Source organism: Protopterus annectens, chromosome 1.part0 (genome assembly GCF_019279795.1).
Source record: "Protopterus annectens isolate FY-2018-M chromosome 1.part0, PAN1.0, whole genome shotgun sequence".
In the NCBI taxonomy this organism is placed as follows: domain Eukaryota; kingdom Metazoa; phylum Chordata; order Ceratodontiformes; family Protopteridae; genus Protopterus; species Protopterus annectens.
Window position 1 is genome coordinate 159,952,016 of NC_056725.1, and position 22,138 is coordinate 159,974,153.

The window sequence follows — 22,138 nt, forward strand, 5'->3', positions numbered from 1 at the left end:
GATGCTAGTAGTAGGAAGCAATCCCTGGCTAAGCAGAGTAGATGCCTGGTGGGGGTGGTAGGGAGCCAGTCGTCTAGGTAAGGAAAAACCTGTATTCCCTGAAGTCTCAGCTGGGCCGCTACAACTGCCATGACCTTGGTGAACACCCTGGGGGCTGTGGTGAGGCTAAAGGGTAGGACCCTGAACTGGTAATGACTGGCCCCTAGCCGAAAGTGGAGGAACCTCCTGGATTGCCTGTCCATGAGAATGCGATAGTATGCATCCTTAAGGTCAATGTAGCACATCCAGTCCTTCTCCTGCAAAAGGGGCAGGATGGATTGAAGCGTGACCATCCGGAATTTCTCCTTGGCAATAGAGAGGTTCATTGTTGAAAGGTCGAGGATCGCCCTTAAGTCCCCAGTCTACTTTGGCACCAAAAAGAACCTGGAGTAATTGCCTAATCTGGATTGGCCTGGGAGGACGTGCTGGATGGCTCTTTTTTCTAGCAGCTTTTTTACCTCTAAAGCTGCAGCCTCCCTCTGACTGGGTGGTACATCGGGGAGGAGCCTCGACCGAGGAGGTAAGTTTATGAAAGGGATTGAGTAACCTCTGGATATTATTCGAAGCACCCAGCAATCTGCTGTGCTGGACTCCCATTGGGCCAGGTGCTTCAAGAAACGCCCCCCCGACTGCCTCCAGAGAGAAGCAGTCAGGCAACCCCTCAGGGCTGCTGCGTGGGTCGGTCAGAAAAGGGTTCCAGAGACCCAACATTTTTCGCCCCCCCCCCCGCCTCTGGGCCGGCGTCCACCTTGTACCCCTCTGCTTCTGAAGGACAAAGGGTCCTGAGCGTAACGGGACTGCTGAGACTTCCGGAACCATATCTTCTTTTATCCTCTCTGGTTCCTGTAAAAGGACCTTTGAGGAGCTGAGAAGCGGATTCCGACGGCAGACAGCGTCTTCCCATCTTTCTCGCTCTGAACCAATGTGTCGCAGGCAGTCTTCCCGAGCAGAGTAGAACTGAAGGGTGCGTTTGCGAAGGATGCCTTGAAAGGTTCCGAAAAGTCACAAAGCCAGAGCCAGGCATGACGCCTTAAGGCGATGCCGGACCCGCTGGCTCTAGCGGCCCCTTCCGTGGCATGGGAAAGTAGCCGCATAGACATATTTGAAACAGATTTCAGAGTGGCCATGCGAGCTGAGAAAGTCCATTTGTCCTCGGCCGACATGGACTCAGGGGGAGACTCTGCATATTCTTTCACCAGATCCCGCTGAAGTCTAATTACATGGGTCAAATAATTCAGCGCCCTCATGGAAAAGGTAGCTGAAGCAAACATCCGCTTCCTGATACAATCCATTGTCCGAGACTCCTTATCAGGAGGATAGACCGAGGAACTATCCTGGGCAAGTTCCTTCTTGGTGGCTGCCGCCACCACCATGGCATCTACCGGGGAACCCTTACTCCAAGCTGTTCTATCCACAGGGGGACTAAGAATCCTATCTGGCCTCCTGGGGATTGGCTCCACAGTGTCCAGTTCCTTCCACTCCCTGGTAGTGATGAGATCAACCAGGGGATCGGCCGGAGGGGACACCCAAGAGGTAGACGAGCCTGCGTCGAATGCCTCCAGGAACACGGACTCATCCAAGGAAGGTTTTTGGGCTGACCACCCCCCCCTTTTGGCGAAGAATTTCCATAATGTCTCCAAAGGAGACGTCTTCGGGGAGTGATTTGGAGGAACATTCCCCTTCCTCCAAATCGGTGTCCTCCGTGAGGGACTCAGGGGAGTCCAAGTGCCTCCACTTACACTTGTGTTTGTGAAGGACCTCCTCGGTGGGGCTGTCCAAAGAGGGCTCACCAGCAGGGTCTTGTTCCACCAGTGGAACGGGCTGGGGCGTCAACGAAGGCTGTCCCTGGGACTGGACGATGGAAGACCAGCCCAACTGGCAAGGGAGTGGGGGTGGATCCCGAAGAAAGAGTAGAGGGTCTCGAACCTCTCGAGAGAACCCTCTCCACCACGTTGAAAGCAGAGGGTGAACCAATCTCTCTGGGCTCCGTGGTTAACACCCTCAGATCCGGCACGAGAATCGACGTCGGAGCCGAAGGTCTCGGACCCGAGAGGGAAGTGTGCTCCAACCGAAACAGAGCTGAAGACGCACTGGCCCCCTCGGATCCGATGCATGGCTCTCGGCCCCGAAAGCTCAGATCCGAGAAAGGATCCGACAAACTCTAGGGCATGACCGGCATCAAGGTAGCGATAACCATCGGCGCTGGCTCCCTGAGTCCGAGACTTCTCGGATCCGAAGGCTCAAACCCGATAGTGGATCGGAGAAGGAGCTATCGGGGCAAAAAGTGGGGCTGAACCCCCCCCCGGGGGGGGAGGCAACAACACTCCCATCTGCAGTTGGGTTTGGAGAAAGCTACGCATCATCCTGTCCATATCAGCGTCGGAGAGGCTACGGGTCGACCTTGAAGAGGCTGCCGAAGCTGGCCGGGAGGGCCGCCGCGACGACCTTGAAGATGGTCGGGACTCCTCCTCCTGCTCCGGGGAGAAGCGTGGGGAATGGAGCCGAGGGGAGGAAGGCCCGGAGACCTTCTAGGGTGAAGACAGCAGTTTGGCTGGCGGGGCCGAGTCGGCCTGCCACTTGTGGCTTCTGTGCCTCTCTTTCCCTCTCTCTCTCTCTCTCTTCTCCTCTCTCTCTTCTCTTTTTTTGAGTCCCTCCTCTCTCGCTCTACTCTTTTTTTGATTCCCTCTCTACCTGGGAAGAAGTGGGAGGTTGAGTCCCAGCCAGGGGAGGGGGAACAGCAGGCTGAGCAGCCCCGGCTGTAGCCACCGAGGGAGAGGCGGAAGAAGCAGACTCCACGGGTAGGAGACCCGCCAGAATCAGCTTATTCCTCCTATCCCTCAGGGACCAGGGGTTAAAGGCTGCGCAAACCTGGCAGCCCGAGGTCATATGTGATACCCCCAGGCAGAGAGCACACCGCTGGGGATAGCTTATGGCCACACTCAGTGCACTTAGAAAAGATGGCCTTTGGGGCCTCGACCATGATTTTTAAACAAAACACACGCACGCCCACACAAACACCTAAGGGAAAGGAGGGGCCTACTAGGATTTAAACTACGAGGGAGTAAACTCAGGGGTTTAAACTATAAAATTAAATTAATCAAACACACTAACACTAAGACAGCTTTTTATCAAAAAAACACTTACTAATCGCCTGAACGCTAGGAGCTCGAAAACTCGTGCTTGACAAAGCCGCGGCAAACGAGATGTGAGGATTGGAAGGAGGTCGCAGGGTATTATGGGTAAGGGGGAGGTGCTTGGAGCTTGGATTTCTAGCTTGGAAAGCTGCCGGCTCGGATCCAGGTCGGATCCGATACCCACAGGTTGATGACCAAATGAAGATAACTACTTCAGATAATACGTTCAGACATGCAAAGTACACAACTATGCAGCAGTTAACCTCACACTAAGTTCAGTTTCATATTGCCAGGTGAAACCCTACCTGGGTGGCTGAATTAGTAACTCATGACTGATATTTTTGTAGAACCGCATAAACCCTGGTGAATGGTAGTTTGCTTAAAATGTCAGTGTGGCTTTAAGGGAAGCATATTTGACATCCCAGGAGATGAACCACTAGCTGATGGAATGGTTCCTCAACCATTTTGATCAGTGGCCACAACAAGAATTAAAAAAAAAGCACTACAGCTCTCAGGATGGAAACAACCAATCTGGTTGTTCCTGGAAGGACCAGCAGCCTTTTAAGATCTTGTGAAAACATGTGGACAATACTGTGTTAAGAGGCCCTAGCTAACTACAAGTTATTAACACCCTGTGTAGCAGATAATAAATTTGGATCAAGTTCAGCTACTGTAAGGCAATTAGATAAATAATGAAAGCACCTCCAGCAGAGTAGGTTCTTTACATACTTGCATCTACTAGGCAGGTCAGACAGTTGAGAGTAACTAAACATTTTAAACCAAATGCACATTATCCAATCCATCACACACTAATAGGAGCCTACTAATCTGCAGATGATATTCTACCTATATACAGTGGAATAATCTATACTCTCCAACTCACTCACTCTCTCTCCTCCTTTCTCTCCCACTTTTTCTTCTCATTCTTGCTTCTTCTTATGTAAATATGTACCCATATTTTGCTTTTGAAACATATGCCTGTAAAGTGTAAATCTCTATGCAAATGCAAAGTTTCCTGCATTCATGTATTTTATGTGTTAACATCACATTTGTGCACAGTTTTCTGTTACTATTCATTTAAACTGGGTTCAGCCTACAACTGGTCATTTGTGATCAGGTGTTCTGCCCTGGTAAACAAATATAAATAAATGTAGTCTAGGCTTTTAAGGGGGTCTAACTTGAACTTGCTGAAACACAGCTCACTGAAATCCAAACTGCAACCGCACATCCTTCCATCTGACTACCTCAGTAATTAAACTTCCGAATAACTTTAAACAATTTTGCCACAATGTAGGGAGTTGTTCTGCCACTTCATCCCCAATCTCTAAAATATACTGCCTCAAAGATCATACTAAGTCAGCGAAAAGGGTTTTCACTCAGAGGTTGTATATTTATAGGCTGGGGGCGTGGAGGCACACCTGTACATCTGCAACTGCAGAGAGTTATAAAACATTAGTATGGAGATCTGAATAGACAAACAGTGCTGTGATGGTCTACAGAGCAGTTATAAGGTTGTCTGTGGTAAAATGGGTAAAATATGGTTAAACTTTGTTAATATCAAGTAGATGCCTTCTAAAGGCACAAATAGTGAGTACAGGTTATGTACAACTACCCACCATGTAAGCCAGTCTTCACAACAAACTGAGGCTTTTTCAAATTATACTCCCTTTCTCAATAAATAGGTTTGTTATGTTATGCACTTGGCTGTGTATTTCTACCATCTTCCATTACTGACAAATTCTACCCTACAATTGCTACAAGAGGAGAGAACAGGGCATCAAAATATCACGAGCCAAACAAAAAACTCACCCGCCGTTTTTAATACACCGGGTCTGTCCCTGTTAGCATACTTGAATTCAGTGCATGAAACAGACAGGAAAAGCTCCCATTTCCTTACAGCATACTAATGTGTTGCCCTTACATCAGAAAACAGTTTCTGGATGCATGCTGAATGGACAGTTTCCAGGAGTAAAAGATGTTGCAAGCAGCAGTACAAAACTGAGATCTGTAAAGCACTAAATTCATATTTATATTGCCAAACAATGCTCAGCTTTGCATGCATGTATGAAAAGTCTACCAATGCTAGCCTACAGCAATACAATGAGGTACTCCACGCTGACCCAATGGAGGTACTCTGCACTGCCAGAGAGTTTTTAAATCACTAACACATCAGAGCTATTGGTCACAAACCCAAAAATACATCTAAAGATTCTTTGGCTCCTTTCTAGGTTCATCATAAAGGAAAACTTTACATAATTCAGTATTTAAAATATATATATATTCCAGGTGGAATACATGGTCGCATTCCCAAAAAGATCTGTACTGCTCCCCATTGAAATTGAGACTCACACTGCACAGTCTCTTGGCAACAAACCAAAAAGACAAAAATAGAGCACAGCAGCGAATAACCAGCATTACCCTTCTCTTTTAAACTTGTTTTTTTGCTAGGGGTTTCCCCCTGCACCTCCATGTGGAGCACAATCGTCAGACCCACAAACTTGTATATCAACTCCAAGACAGCCTTACCATGGAGAAAGGGGAATATTCTGAGAAATGGCAATCTTGGACTTGATTTAAGTCCACTTTTTCAGACATTTAGTCCCCACATCTTAGGACTCAGCAAAACGAGTTCAGAGATTTTAAACAGTTACCAATCTGAACACTTATCTCGGTTTAATTTCTCCAGGTCTTTTGCGCTTCTAATACCATGATGAGAATGGACTTCAAAGTTTGTGAAATCAGTATTGTTTCAATCTTTGATGTTCACCAAAAATGTTCTTCACAGCACCAGCAATGTGCCTAAAAATGACTCCTCCTGCAATTCATACAAAGTTAAATATATCAGTAATGTATCTAAATACAAGTGTAAATTCTTTTTTTCATGAGACCCATTGCTCCTACCAATACCGAAACTGTCTGGGCATCTTCCACATTGCCCTTGTTTCTGCCTGCAAACCATGTTATTTTTATGACTGTCTTTCTGAACATAAGAAACTATAATCACTGGGTGCAGCAATTTCAATGATCAAGGTTACTTTTGTCTTCTTTTCAGGGACTACGATATCTGGTTTTCTCGCATCTATTTTTTTTTTTTTTAATTTGCAATAGCTGATCCCGTGTGATATAAACTTAATCATTCTTTATTTTTTCTCCTGCACAATCAATGGACTTTCAATGTGTATGCAAGTCCACTATCCTGGGCTGTCAATATTAACCTTTCACCTTTTAGTTTAAATTCACCTCTCCTTAACCATTGGTGGATCAGATTCTCCTGAGAGACATGAGGTTGTCCCCACATTTTTCTGTACATGCAACTATTTATGCCTTTTCCCCACTTCCAGCCTTCTCATCTAATCCTTCTCCTTATATTTTGGTTTGGGCACATTCGGTTGCTGCCTGACTTTTGCCTACTTCTGGTTTGATTTCCATTCCTGATTGACAGAGATATGCTTTTTATACTGATCATGGAAGTCATCTTAGCCTTGTTCTCATGTTTTAAAATTTTGAATAGGCTTGTATCCAGTGAGGTCATCAGATAAGTATGCAGCCGTAAAATTGCACATCTATACATGTAATCAGTAGCGAGGAGGCCCATTCCTCCTTCAGAACAAGGAAAATATAATCTTGATATACACTGATTTTTATACATCATTTGATAAGCATGAAGCTTTCTTGTTTTCTTGTCTAACTGATCCAATATCATTTGGGGCCAGTCAGTCACCCCAAAACTTAAGTTAGAACAGGAAGAGCAAACTGGTTTATAGCTTTGACATCGTTCTTAGAAATCATGGTTGTTTTCAATATTAATTTTAGAATTCTAAAATTACTCCTTACTGAGTTTTGTTTATATTTGTTAATGTTGTATTGTCTGTCCATCAGTTCAAATATTAACTCACTCCCTCCTGCTGTCAGATTCCTTTATATCACATTCCTGTTCCAGACTGACATTTTTTTGAAACTGCAGCTTTCCTGCTTTAAATGTTGCTTTTACAGATTTATCAAGACCAAACGACATTCTTGTAGGAGAAAGTTTGGACCACTGGCAGTTGTGTTTTCAGCTCCTCATATGATGAACTGCACAGTTTTAAATCATCCACAAAAAGATGATGAGAAGTCTTTACAGTGGTTGTTTTCAGGAAGCCAAACTGTAACCATGACCTAATCTGTTAAGTAAACAGCTTAATGGGCTAAGGGCAAGACAAAAGGGCAGTGTTGACAAAGTCACCCTGGATCCCTGAGATAATAATTTGTCCTTTATCATGGCATACCTGCAAAATGATTTGCCACTGTTTCATGGTCACTGTAATGTAATTGATCAATATAGGGTACAGCTTATACATCTGTAAGCAGTCCTATATCTATGAATGTGGGTTGCTGTCAAAAGCTTTTTTGCTGTCTAACCATGTCATACTTAGATTCTTCCCCTTTTTACAATTCTCCATTGTGGCTTTAAGAACATATGACCCTTTTTCCCCATATGACTTTCTTTTGTTATTTTGCCATGACTGAGTTTTCTTCTAAATTACTTTAAACTCTGTTGGCATCAGTTCCAGTATACAATTTATATAGTCAGAATACAAGTTATTGGTCTGTATTTTTTAGGATAGCTCACAGGTTCACTTTTAAGGAGGAGTGTTGTTTTTCTTCAGGGTGCCCAAACAAGTAGTTCTTACTCAGGGCAAAATCTTTGTGTAAAGATGTTAATACTTCTGGCCAGACGTTAGACATGGCATTTGGGCCTGGGGCTTTCCAGTCAGGAGCTTTTATTAATTTTGTTTCAATTTCTCTAGCCGTTACTTCATCCCATTTTATATCCTGTACATTTGATATCCATTCAGCATCTTTATTAAAATCCACAGGATCTTCACAGATATTTCTTCAAAATGTGCATTTTTGGTGGTGTTTCTTCTATTCCTTTTGCTTTTTTTCCCAGTTCTCTCAAAAACCTTTTGGGTCATCAATAAATTGCTTATTTTTGTACTTTTCCTTTAGGCAGAAAAACTTAGATATACAGATATAGTTTACAATTTGCAATAGTGCATGTTAGATGCTGGTGCTCTTATCGCATCTACCTTTCCAAGCATTCTGTTGATCGGTTCCCTCTTCTATACTTACACTGATGCTTCTTATTTTCTAATTGTTTTATAGCTTTCTGTATTCGATACTTACACGACAGCATTGGATTTATTCCTTTCTTTTCCCTTATTGCCTTGTATTTTTGTGGTAAGACTTTTTCTGTTACTAATTAAGCTCCACAGTAATATATCCTGCACAGTAAAATGTGAATTTCAGTAAATCTTGATTACGGTGTTCATTTGCTTTATCAGACTTCTAGCATTTTGGGTCCTTATTGACTTTCTGTAATTGGTTTCTTTCACTGATCTTAATATTTCTATCCATCCCTATTAAAATCAAGCAACTCTTCCCTTAGATCATTTTCTTCTAAACTGAGGGCACATTCTACAGAAAGTTCCAGAACATTTTCCTGAGACACATTCTCTTCAGCTACATCCGGCATCATCTGTTGCTCTTTCATATGGGAATTCACTGGCCTATCACTCCACAGCATTGACCGTCAAGAGTTGCCACAGTTCCCTGCTCCTTCTCTTGCTGTGCAATTCCAACTGAGCTTTTGTACTGGTTTCCTACTGAAGGGTCCAGAGTATCTTCATGCGGCAACTGATCAGATGCGTCCCGTTTCACCTGTATTTCCCGAGTTTGGCCACTCATTGTTCCATCATGCTGTGACATTACCAGAGATGGATATTCTGCACTACATCCTTCACTTCACAGGTAATCCATAACTTCAGTTTCTATTTCCTTAACTGCTCTATTACCAATCCTCTTTTCCACTTTCCTCATTTGTTTTATTTTTTATATTGTAAAATTTTCCATATCTTGATATCTGTCTGTATTTCTCTTCAAATATCTTTGGTGCTGCTTTTTTGTACTGATTAATTAGTACTGTTTTCCCCCTTGCATAAATACTGCACTATATAAATCTCTTTCTTCCCCATGTCCATATTTCTTCTCCACATGTATGACATTCCACCCATTTCAAATTACTTTGGGGACTCATTGCTCCATCATGCTGTGATACAACCTGTTACATTATCTACACTAAATCCTTCAGCTTCTCAGGAATTCCCATAATTTCAGCTTCTCTTTGTTTAATGTCTACTTTATTAATCTTCAATTCTGTATTCCCCTTTTGTGATCTTGGTACCAATTAGTCTGACTTTCTACATTGCATAAATATCACGCCATATCTCTTTCTCATGTCCATATTTCTTTTTTATATCTCTGAAAATAAATCTCTAAGTTTTGTTATTTATATTTTTACACTTCCTCAGTAGCTTCTTTTTCCAAACGGCCCATGGTTTCTTGGTCTATATTATATATTTTCATGAATCTGCTGGATTAATGAATGCAGATTTGCATTTTAAGCTTTCAACAGTCTTTCTTGTGCAAATATTTTTCTTTCCACTAATTTCTAAAACAAAAATCTAGTAAGGCTAGACTTTCCACTGTGTGATTCCTTAAACCCCTTGTATTAGAGGCAACGTGGGATGTATGCAAGTGATCCTTTAAGGACATCAGGTGTTTCAGCTATATCGCAATTCTGAATGTCCATGACTTTTTTTCTTTTTAAGTCTATTTAAGGATAAATTCAGGCCAATAAAGCCAAACCCCACAGGCTGAAACACCTGATGTCCTTAAAATGTCATCTGCATATATCCCATGTTGCCTCTAATACAACGGGTTTAAGGAATCGCACAGTGGAAAGTCTTGCCTTGCTAGACTTTTATTTTGGTTTTTACTTTGTTTTTTTCTGTGACACCTTCTTACTCATTGTTTTGTTTCCTCTAATTTCTCTCAATCTTTTTGAACATCTTCTATCTGGAAATTCTGTACTACTTGCTTAATAGTAACAATATAAAACGTTTATTTCTTATCCTCAGTGGTCCACTCCTCTTTATGGCTCTTTTTTGGACAGTCAGTTTTTGTGGACTACTACTTCCTTCTACAACATGGTGGCTATCCTCCCTCTAAGCCTGGCCTAACTCCATTATAGGAATGTTTTCATGTTTTGAGGATTCTACACAGTCATTTCTTCCAGTCCTGTAACAGTGCGCCTACCAGGATTGGGCACTTTTTATCCTTAGACTTGTCCACCCAGCTATTTATTAGCCTATTTCTGTTCAAGATATATACTACATAAAATACAGTCTGTATATCAGTGTCATCTTGGTGAGATTTTGTAAAAATAGGTTCCACCTCGTTTAGGTACTCAACAGGACTTGAGGATAAATTCAGTTCCAGCACTACTACTCTCCTTTTATCATTTCTCCAGCCACACTCCTCTAGTGTAGTTCATCTAATGTGATGATCCATCATGTGGTAGAAGCACAGCTTATGTAAGCCAGGCCCTCTATTTCCTTCTGGTATTTCTGAAGGAATATTAGAGATTCTGACTGTGGATGAAAAGCCTTCTGTTTATGTAAAATATATGTAAAAAATGGAAGTTTCTCCATCTAGGCTGTACAGCACAACCTTGATCTGCATTTGGCATCTATGGAAAGAATACCATTTCTACTTTGACAGATTTTTAATGCGTGCCTGAGTGACTATTGTTAAGTTATAAGCTTCAGTCTTGTTGGTCCTTTATGACCTGTCAATGGCAAATTATGCCCCACATAGCCGGCCAAAAATTAAGCTCCTCCGAAATCCAATGTGCCTAACAGACTTTTTCCTCATCAACCTTGCTACTGTAGATCTCAGGTTAAATTTCTTGAAAATACATTTTTCAATAACCACCTCATGGAACTTTAGACCATTACGTGAAAGGAGTCCCAGTTTGAGTTCATATAGCTTGAGTCTCTGAGCAGCATCTGCTTAGTTCTGAAATTCTGAAGTTGCTGTAGCCTATTACTCCCCAACCCCCAGGGGAAACTCATGAAACAGATGAAAGGCTGCCCCACAATCTCATTTGTACAGTCTACTTTGACCCTGTCTAGGAAAGCAAATAAATTTTATAAAAACAAATCGTCCATTTCTCATCTGCATTGGTTTGGAAAAACAAGCAATCACACTCAACACTGTTCCCCACCCCACTCATTGCGTTTAGAATATAAAGCCCTGCAGCTTTTTAATTTCTGTCCTCTCTGCCTACTGACCATCTAGTGCCTGCTGGAATCATACTTGTTCTTTCCCATCACCAGGCAAGAGCCAGTTGCAGTGCAGCTGTCAAAAACCCTGTCTTCCTGTCACCTTTGAGCTCACATGTTCCCACACATGACCAATAAAGGATAGGATAGGGATTCAGCTTATAAGAGGCAAACTTGAGTCCCTTGCCACATGATGGGTGCTGTGTACTTCTCTCTCCAACAGGTGTCAGCACTGCAGCAGGCTTAAATGCACCCCCTACCACCATAAACAGCATCAGCTACTCAACAACAGGTGTCAGCACTGCAGCAGGCTTAAATGCACCCCCTACCACCATAAACAGCATCAGCTACTCAACAACAGGTGTCAGCACTGCAGCAGGCTTAAATGCACCCCCTACCACCATAAGCAGCATCAGCTACTCACTCCCACTCTCTTTTCTTCTTCTCTTCCAGCTCTCAAGTCATTATTCAGTCCTGGGTTATCTGGGTCATACTGCTTTATTCCTCTGCATCACAGAGTTAATGTACACTCCCCACAGCTTTGTCACAGGCCAGGTAACCCTCATACCTTCTTTTCCATCCACTCTGGGTCTCTAGAAAATTAGAGACAATTAAGCCAAAGATATGGTGGATGACTTCTCAATTAAGAGATGGTCAAGAAGAGAAGTTGCCATGGAAACAGCAGATTCCAAGAGAGTTAGCCCTGAAAGTCTGCAGTCTTTGAACACTTTCCCTAAACATGTCTGAATTGTGCCAGGTACCCAACAGTTAGTAATATTCAAAGATTCTCTCAAGTGGCATGCACTTGTGGTGTCCAGATTCTGGTTCTGTAAAAAAAGAGGAAGGCCTCCAGATGTGGACTGCAACACTGACTGGTTCTGTTAAATCTTTAGCACAACTGTTTCTAACACCCAGCAAAACTCAAACACATGCCCAGACAGTGATGATACCTTCAGTAATGGATGACCACACAGACAATACATAAGCACAGCATGCTTAGATCAAGGCTTCACTTTTAAAATAAAAAAATGACAATTAACTTAGAAGACCAATAGAATACAATTGACAAAGTGGTGAAAAACATGGACAGCAAGTTAAAATAGCTTTAGAGCACATCAGGAAATCTCATCAACTGGACTACATCAGAGTTCTCAATATTGAGATGTTGTACCAGTACATTTAAACAGCAACTTTGTATTTCAGTTTGGCCACTATTCATAAACATTGTGCACCACAGCATACAGCTGTTATACCACAGACTAGTGTATCAGAGTTTTAAGCAACACACAGAAAATGGTACACAAGACTCTTAGCCTTATCCAATTATTTAGCTCCATTATTCCATACACAATACTCATCAGTGACCCACCCTTAGGACTGTAGAGCAATAAGAGACACTCATCAGTGGAGTACACAAATTTCAGGACAAGGAATAGAACCACGTACCTACACCACTAGTGCAACCCTTCTGACTGCACTGATACTCCTTACCCAGTATGTTGCTTAGCATGTAATACTGAGAAACGCAGTTCCACTGACTGTATAAAAAATGTTTGCACAGTAGGAAATATGCTACTGAAGTACATTTCCCTGTGATGGTGGTAACTAATCTAAAAACCAACAAAATGAACAGGGGTGTATTAAACATAGGGCTCAGAATGCATTTATGCAGCTGTGTACTTCAGGAATTCCTGGCTCTGTTAATGAGACAGGTCAGCAGCAATAATATGAAAAATAATTTTTATTCTTGATATTCCTTTCTAAGATTAATTATACATTTTAGCAGGGTAACCATTTTAAATGTCAGGACCCACTACAGAGAGAGTCCGATAATGAAAGTGAATTTCTGGACTTCTATAACCACATCCAAGATTGCCATTTTGTGGAATATTCCCTTTTCTCTGAGCTATGAAAATCTTGGAGATACAAGTTCGTGGGCGTGGGTGGGTTAATCCCACATAAAGGGGGTGCATGGGGGCTTGCTCCCCAATAAGTTTTTAGAAGAGTGAGCTTCACTCTTCTGCATTCAGTCTTTTTTTCTGTTTGTCAGCATTCAGCATTTCAAGTGACAGCATTTCAATAGAGAGCTCTTTAGCAGTCTAGTAAAACACTGAAGACCTTTTGTAAAATATTAACATTTCTCATTTAATTTTTGCTTTTCTCTGTGGTTCTGGGATATCATATTTGCCAAAGTAACAAATGTCAAAAACACAGAAAAAGCTAGGTGCAGTTTTTGTAACAATCTTGGAAACGGGCTGCATCATCAGAAATTATGACAAAAAAATGGATAGCAGACACTAAAATTAATATTCAATAACTAATTAAAAATGAGCATAATTTTAAAACAAGTAGTTACTTCTGTACAGATCTGTTGAAAATACAAAATATAACTTACCTGGAAGAATTGAATATGTGAAGCTGTTTATTCTTCTTTGGATTGAACAGCACAACTACACACCTGTTTAAAGAAAAAACAAACACATTTCTAGCATACTTATTCTGAACATTACTACTGTTTTTGTAGTAGAAAGCTGGTTAAGAATTTAACTACCTGTATGCAAACATACCAACTTTTCCCCAAGAAGTCTTGTGTAAGGTAAACAATGTTACATACTTAGTAATACTAGCTCTGTACTGAAATGTCATCTACATTAACCAGTAAAAAAAGATGTTACTATGACAAGGATATCCAGACATCTAAAATTCTCCTAGGCTACTGGCACCTTCCTTTTACGTATAATGCCTAGTAAATGACATTCCCAAGATAAAGTGGTCCATGCTAAGACAGAGCAACAAATAAAACTTAGAACAAGAACATTAACAGCAGCAAAATTAACCAACCAGGCCCCATTAGGACTAAGGGCGGGGGAAGAAATGTAGGCGTATTGGATTAACGTGGACTGTCTCATTTTTATACACCAACAGTCATGATAAAAGTGTGTAACTTTCACATGCATCATGGTAGTCTTCAGCGAGCAAGACTAAGGGAGTAATTCAGTAAAGCTTACATGGAGCTAATCTCCGTGTAAGCATAGTGTCATGGCATGAACACAGAGTTCGAAGTCTTTGCAATCCAGGAAAGAGTTCTGGGGGGCATGCACGAGCCTCCCAGCAGTGTTCAACCATGGAGGCGATCGTGGAATGTAAACCACCTCATTTACTGGTGAAAAACATGCAAATGAGGTGATTTTACCGATCCAGGAAGCAAACAGACATCCGTGTAAGAGTAGTGATTGCATAACAAATAAAAAAAAAAATGGGGCTATAACAACTCAAACTAAAGCATGCACTAGTTGCATCTGGCATACCAATGGCCAAAACTATGGCCATTGGCATGTAAAACTGATACAAAATATTAAAAATCAAAAGTTAATTTACGTGCAGCATGTGATCTGACAAAATATAAAATTAAAAGACTAAAAAGGAATTATTTAAGCTAAAAGTAAATTCCCATTATACTGGCCAGCATGCAGACTCATAACAATGGCAGGTAACAGTGGTTGCTAAGGACATAGGCTCGCATGAAGTGCTGTAACTAAGTTATAGGTAATTAGGTGTATGCTGAGTTTATTGAATATCAAAATGGGCCACTGTGTCTGCAATACCTAACCGTGTAGGGGCTACAATGTGGTGGTGTATGCAGAAGAGGCAGCTGGCATGAAAAGGGGGTGTGTCATGCTTGGTGTAAACACATTGGAGCTTACAAATCCGGACAAATGCAGGACTAAAAGTAGGGCAAGGCCAGAAATAGGGATAGTTTTTAAATATTGCTCTTACAAACTTAGAAAGTTGATTGAATGCTAGGTTTTGATATATATATTTAAAATGGTTGTATTTTTTTCCCACTGTATTTGTATCATGAAAGAGCTCTATAGAAATGTATAGCTGAAAATCTTGACAACTCCGTTAGTTTAGTGGTTAGAGTTCTGGCTTTACATGCAGTAGTTCACTGTTCAAATACCAAGATGGGCCTTTCAGCTTTTACATGGGAAAGCATTGTTAAATAATTGTATTTTATTTTATGATGTGGCAATTGATATTTGTTAAGCAGGGTAGTGTAGCTGGTCCAAATTTCCAGTGTCAGTGAATATATGATGTGAGCTCACCCATGTAAAACCAAATGTCCCATACAGTCAAATCACACCCCAAGGTAATGTAATCAAAGCACATAGGGGGACGTCATATAATGTAAAGCATATACACTTACTCTGCCACTCACAGTGGCCCACTCAAACCCCTTAATAATGTAGCTGGCAGGTGGAATATATCATAGTCAGTCAATCACACAGGCTGCATCTGCAGCACACCAGTATAAAGTATGCAAACACCCTTCAATCTGATTTTCCCACATACTCAGCACCACTGGAGTACACACTTGGGAATTTTAACTGACAGAATGACAGGAGCTGCTGCTCCTTTGCTACATCTCTATGTGCTACAGACTGAGGGCGGTGATGATGGTGATGCTGACAACCAGCCCAGACTGAGGAGGAGAAGAGTGTTCAGACCCAGGGTAATCTTTCAGGGACTACATGAGCTGGAGATAGTAGAGCGCTACAGAGTGGACGGGGACATACTTCAGCAAATCACCAAGCTCTGCTGCCCTCACCTCAGACCCAGAACCAACAGAGGGGAACCCATCCCATTGGAAACAAAGGTATGTGTAGCCTTAAGAATACTAGCTACAGGTACTTTCCAAAGACCTACTGGGCACATCATGTGGGTCTCACAGCCATCCACATCCATGTTCCTCAACAGTTACTGGATGTCATGCGAAGACATGCCAGTGAGTATATTTATTTCCCCAGCAGCCCTGAGAAGAGGACCAGCAATATGCATCGCTTCCACCGTGTAGCAAACTACCCAGAGGTACTGAGTGCCAAAGACTGCACCCATGTTCACATCATAGCACCACTTAGTGAAGACGGTAAAGTCTATGTCAACCGCAAGGGGTATCACTCCATCAACTGCCAGGTCATGTGCAATGCCCAGGGCATTATCATCAATGTGTGTGCTGGCAGCCCTGGCAATTATCTCGACTCCCACATCTGGCACGTCTCACGGCTGTACCAGGCATTTGCAAAAGAGAGGACATCCCATACAGCCATCTCGTCGGGGATGCTGGCTACGCACTGGAACCATGGATGATGACACCAATCAGAAATGCACGCACACATACACACACACAGAAGAATGCCATAATGAGGCACACGCACAAACTAGGAACATTGTAGAGCATGTGTTTGGGATGCTCAAGTCACGGTTCTCCTACCTTGACATATCGGGTGGAGCCCTGCAGTACTCTCCAGCCACATGTGCACACATGTTCATAGTATGTGCCATGCTACACAATATGATCCTGCGGAAACACTGCAGCAGGAACCTCACAGGGAAGGGACACGCAGCATCCCCCCGTGCCAAAGTCACCACAAGCACAGGGGGAATCTGAGGAGGAACCTCCTCAGCCTGTCTCTGTAGGCAGACATAGACATGTCCAGTACATCTTGGCCTTGGCAGAGGCAATGCATAGCACAAACACTAACACCCTAGGGACCCAGGAACTGACACCTCTTTCCGACTCGCACACACAGTAAAAAGGATGCCACACACATCACACTATCTATACCTTACCATGTATAGGCCATGTACTGTGTGCATCCAACAGTCAGCCCTGAAGCACTGTCCTCGCAACTGCTGCTGCCACAAGGTAACTCACCCTTCTTAAAATAAATGAATGGCGTAGTATACTGTGGTAGCATATGTATGGTATTGCTACATGTATGCATGGGAATGGAGTAGGTTAATGGGATAGAAGCAGACAAAAGGGTAGTATATGGGACAACAGGAACACACACTGCCTGGTTCTGCCTGCCACTCAATATGCAGTAGGCCCTGTGCCAGCAAATTCCCTTGCACTATGTGAGGGACTTACAAACAGTGGGCACATAGGACAAATGTGTGGATATCCATGTTGGAGTCCCAATACATAGGTCTAAACCTCCAACAGCAGGAAAGCTGTACAAAGCCATTAATAAATGTGTGGCAAAGGCTCAACAACAGGCACATGCCATAAAGATTGCTCTTATAAGCATTGAAAGTTGATGCAGTAAAAGCTGTTGCAATACAATGACCTCTCTGTAGTGCGGGCAAGACTTCTGAAACCCAAATGGCTGTCATAACTTTCTAACTTCAGTCTTAAAAATGATTTCACTAATATTTGCCACACAACCAAATGTGTAATGAAAAAGTACAGTTTTGTACCTACCATAAATGTAGATGTCCGAGAGGTATGCATCTGCAGTCCTAACATATGGGTTGTCCTGCCTCAGGCAGCCCTTCGGTCGGCCGGATTCCAAAGTCTGGGTCTGGCCTCAGCTGATGTCGCACTTCACCCGACGTCATAGCTGCTGTCAATTGGGTATAAAGGCATCAGCCGACGCCATTTTCCTCAGTGTTTCTTGCCCCAGATGCCAGGTGCCCTCTAGGAAGGCTAAATTTGGATAAATGCAAATGATTCCAAACAGTAGAGAGCAAATAAAAATAAACATGTATATACATATATACAAACAAATACACCATAATAGATTCCCCCAGCTAGCTACAAGATGGGCAAATACCCTAGGAGTACCACAGAGGGAAGGAGGGTGGGTAATCCTGACTGCAGATGCATACCTCTCGGACATCTACATTTATGGTAGGTACAAAACTGTACTATGTCCTTCAAGGATGCATCTGCAGTCCTAACATATGGGTAGAATACCATAGCCAAACTGGGGAGGAGGCACTAAGAAGATTATGGTGTAGTTAAGATCCCTTGCAAAACAGCAGTGGCAAAACCTGCTCGGGATCTGGAGTATAAAGGTAGATTATAATGCTTGGCAAATGTATGCACGGAGCTCCAAGTAGCAGCCTCTAAAATGTCTTTGGTAGCCACTCCTCGTAAGAAAGCTGTAGTAGTGGCTGTAGCCCTTGTGGAGTGAGGTCTGATGTTTTCTGGAGTTGTCTTTCCATGAAAAGAGTAACAAAATCTAATGCAATTTCCTATCCATTTTGAGATTGTCTGTTTTGAAATTGCTTTTCCTTCCATTCCTGTTGCATATGCTACCAGAAGTTGGTCAGTATTTCTATTGTTCTTGGTTCTGTCCAGGTAGTAGCGCAATTGCCTGTGCACATCCAAGGTATGCAGTAGTCTTTCCCCCCTGTTCTGTGGGTTGGGGAAGAATGTTGGTAGGTGGATTGCTTGGTTTAATGATACCCTGGAGACCACCTTTGGCATAAAAGTAGGATTAGTTCTCAAGGACACTCTATCCTGATGGAAGATAAGGAAGGGCTGTACTGCCATTAATGCCTTTAATTCAGAAACCCTTCTTGCTGAAGTGATTGCAAGCAGGAAAGCAGTTTTCCAAGATAAGAACTGTAATTCTGCTGTCGCTGCTGGTTCAAAAGGGGGAACTGTTAACTTTTCCAACACAAAGTTCAGGTCCCATGTAGGCAAAGGTGGCTTCCTTGGAGGCTTTACATTTTTAATATCTCTCAGAAACTGCCTGAGTAGAGGATGAGAGAAGACTGGAGGATCCATGTTGTATTCTGCTGAAATTGCTGATGCATGAATCTTAATGGAGGAGTAAGACAGACCATTGTGGAAAAGCTCTGCTAAATATTCCAGGATGTTAGCTATGTTTTCCAATGATACATTTTCTCCTTTTGCTGCACTCCAAATGAGATATCTTTTCCATTTTGCTGAATAAGTTTTCCTTGTGGAGGGTCTGCGAGCCTCCAGGATAATGTCTTTAACCCTTTGAGATAAATCTGGGTTATTTTGTTTTATGTAATGTTCCAAGCAGCTAGCTGCAGTGTTTTCAAGTTTGGATGCAGGATTTTGAAGTTGTTCTGTGTTAGCAGTAAAGGAACTAGAGGTAGAGGCCATGCGTGTGCCCGAGACATACTCCTCAGTAGCGGGTACCAATGCTGCCTCGGCCAGTCTGGAGCTATCAGGATGATCCTTGGGTAATCTTCTTTGATCTTCAGTAGCACTTTGTGCATCAAAGGAAGAGGTGGGAATGCATATGCTGTCAGGTTTTCCCAACTGAAGGATAGGGAGTCCACCTTCCAAGCAAGTGGGTGGTATGTCCTTGTGCAGAATTTTCTCAATTGGTGGTTGTGTGGGGATGCGAACAGGTCTATTTCTGGTAGTCCCCATTTCTTTGTAATGGATTTGAAGATGTCTGGATGCAGCATCCATTCGTGGGCATCCGTGGTAGTTCTGCTTAAGATGTCTGCTAGTATATTTTTTTTCCTGGCACAAATATGGCCTGGAGCTGAATGTTGAGGTTCAGGGCCACATTCCAGAGGTCCATTGCCATCCGGCATAGAGGATATGAATGTGTGCCTCCCTGTTTGTTGATATACCACATAACTGTGGTGTTGTCCGTCCTTATCAGCAAATGACCTTTTTGAAGAAACGGTCTGAATGTCTGAATTGCCTGCTTTACTGCCAGCATCTCTTTTTGATTTATGTGTAGGTTCAGCTGGTCTTGTGTCCATAAGCCTTGTATGCACTTGTCCATGTGTGCCCCCCAACCGAGGTCTGAGGCGTCCGTGGTGATAGTCTGGCTTGTGTGAGGCCTGTGGAAAGGCAGTCCTTTGTTCAATTGACAGGCCTGAGCCCACCACTGGAATTCTTGCTTCAGGCATGGAATTATTGGAATTTGGGCTTCTAGGCTGTGCTTGTGCTGAGACCATAAATTCCTTAGGTACTATTGCAACTTCCTCATATGTAGTCTGGCATGTGGAATCAATATTATGCAGGATGCCATATAACCCAGGGCTTGCAGGACTTTCCTTGCTGTAAGCTGGTTCTGCGTTGTTAATGCCATGAAATAGAGTGGTAGTTGCTTTTGCTTTTCTGCTGTGAGGAATGCCATTTGATTTGATGTGTCCAGTTCTGCACCCAAGAAAGTTATCCTTTGGGATGGTATCAGCCTTGACTTTTTTATGTTGACTGTGTATCCCAGGGCTTGCAATAGGTGAATAACCTTTCTCAAATCTTTTGTTAATTTGTTTTTGTTGTCCGCTTGTAACAGGCAGTCGTCCAGGTATGGATAAATTTGAATTCCCTGAAGCCTGCAATGAGCAATTACTGATGCCAGGCATTTCGTGAATACTCTGGGCAGTAGATAAGCCAAAGGCAATGCTGAGAATTGATAATGCTCTGATCCTGCAAGAAATCTGAGGTATCTTCTGCAATCTGGTCGTATGGGGACGTGCAGGTATGCCTCCTTGAGATCTAGAGTCACCAGCCAAGACTCCTTGCCCAGCATGGGAAGAAGTTGCTGTAGGGTCAGCATCTTGAATTTTGGAACAATGAGATATGTGTTCAGAGCGGACAGGTCGAGAAGAGGTCTCCATTGGTTTTCCTTTCTTGGTACCAGGAAAAGTCTGGAATAAAATCCTTGTCCTTGTTCCATAGATGGTACCTTTTCTATAGCTCTCATCCTTAGTAAGTGGTCGATTTGTTCTAGAGCGTTTGTTTTTTGGTTTGGTGGTAGGTTTGGCATTCCTCTCTTCCTTGGTAGAGTATGGAAGTGAAACCTGTAACCTTTGTCTATTGTCTGGAAAATCCATTTGTCTCCTGTAATGTAATGCCAGTTTACTGAAAATAAGGCTAGCTTTCCGCCTAAGGGTGCTTCTAGCTGTTCCCTGGTAGGCGGTATCAGAGCCAAGTCACTGTGACTGTCCTGTGGAAGTGGTAGTGGCTGGATCTGTGGCAGTAGTTCTCTGGTTGTTAGGCTGCCACTGACGACCCCTGTAGGCACCTCTGGATTGACCTCTGCCTCTTGGGCGCCTATTTCTGCTTCTCTGTGCTCTGGTGGTGTCTGGAAAGGACCAATTCTTCGAAGGCCAATTCCTACTAAACCTCGGAGGCTGGACCTGTAAGAAATCCTTGACTGTTTGGACAGATTTTGCTTTTTCTTCCACCTTCTTTAACACTTGCTGTGCAGGGGAGCCAAACAAACTGTGTTTTTCCATGGGAGCATCTAGGAGCTTTGACTTTACATGGTCTGGTAAGGATTGCTCTTTTAACCATGCATGCCTTCTGATCACTGTACCAGTCATAGCTGATCTAAAGGAAGTCTCCAGTGCATCATAGCCGCATTTTAAGGAAGGATTACTGACCTGCTGAGAGTTATGTACCAAATCCTGAAGGGACTTACGGTCTATAGGTTCAGGAGAGGACAGTTTTTTAGTTAGTTGATCTAACAAAAATTCCTGATACTGAATCATGTGGAACTGACAGTTTAAGGCCCTAGCCGAAAGAGTAGCAGAAGTATAAACTTTTTTACCCCATCTCTCTAATGCTCTAGATTCTCTTTCAGAGGGGAGGGGGTTTTTGGCAGAGGCAGCTGCTACAGCTTTGGGGCCCTGTGAAATAGTTTCAGGATCTGCAATAGGAGCCTTATACAAGTGATAATGTGTGTCCGGGACCCTGTAGTATCTGCCGGACTTAGCAGGGGCCGGGGGAAGAGAGTCAGGGGCAGAACAAGCATCATTAAATGCATCATCCACAACTGTAAAGTACTGGAGGAATGGCTAAAGGCCTATGCTGTGGCAAATGTAAAAAGGTCCTAAGCCTTTTCCTAGAATCTGAAAAATCCTGGCCCTGCCATTGAAATTGTTCTCTCATACCATGCAAGGTTTCCCCAAAAGAAAATTCCTCAGGAGGAGAGGCAGAAGGAATGGAGTCTTCTGCGTCAGAGTCCTCATATGGAGAATAAGGGCCTTCTGGAGGATTTGAGT

At 42.9% G+C, this 22,138-nt stretch overlaps 1 protein-coding gene across 1 annotated transcript in view; it reads right to left on the bottom strand.

Moving 5' to 3' along the window:
* Positions 1 to 13,799, bottom strand: part of LOC122787719 (WD repeat-containing protein 62-like) — a 1,689,893-nt gene extending 1,676,094 nt beyond the window's left edge. Inside the window, exon 1 of the mRNA XM_044054617.1 lies at positions 13,737 to 13,799. The gene's annotated coding sequence lies outside the window, so the exon portion shown is untranslated. The remainder of the gene's footprint in view (positions 1 to 13,736) is intronic.
* Between the last annotated feature and the right edge of the window lie 8,339 nt (positions 13,800 to 22,138).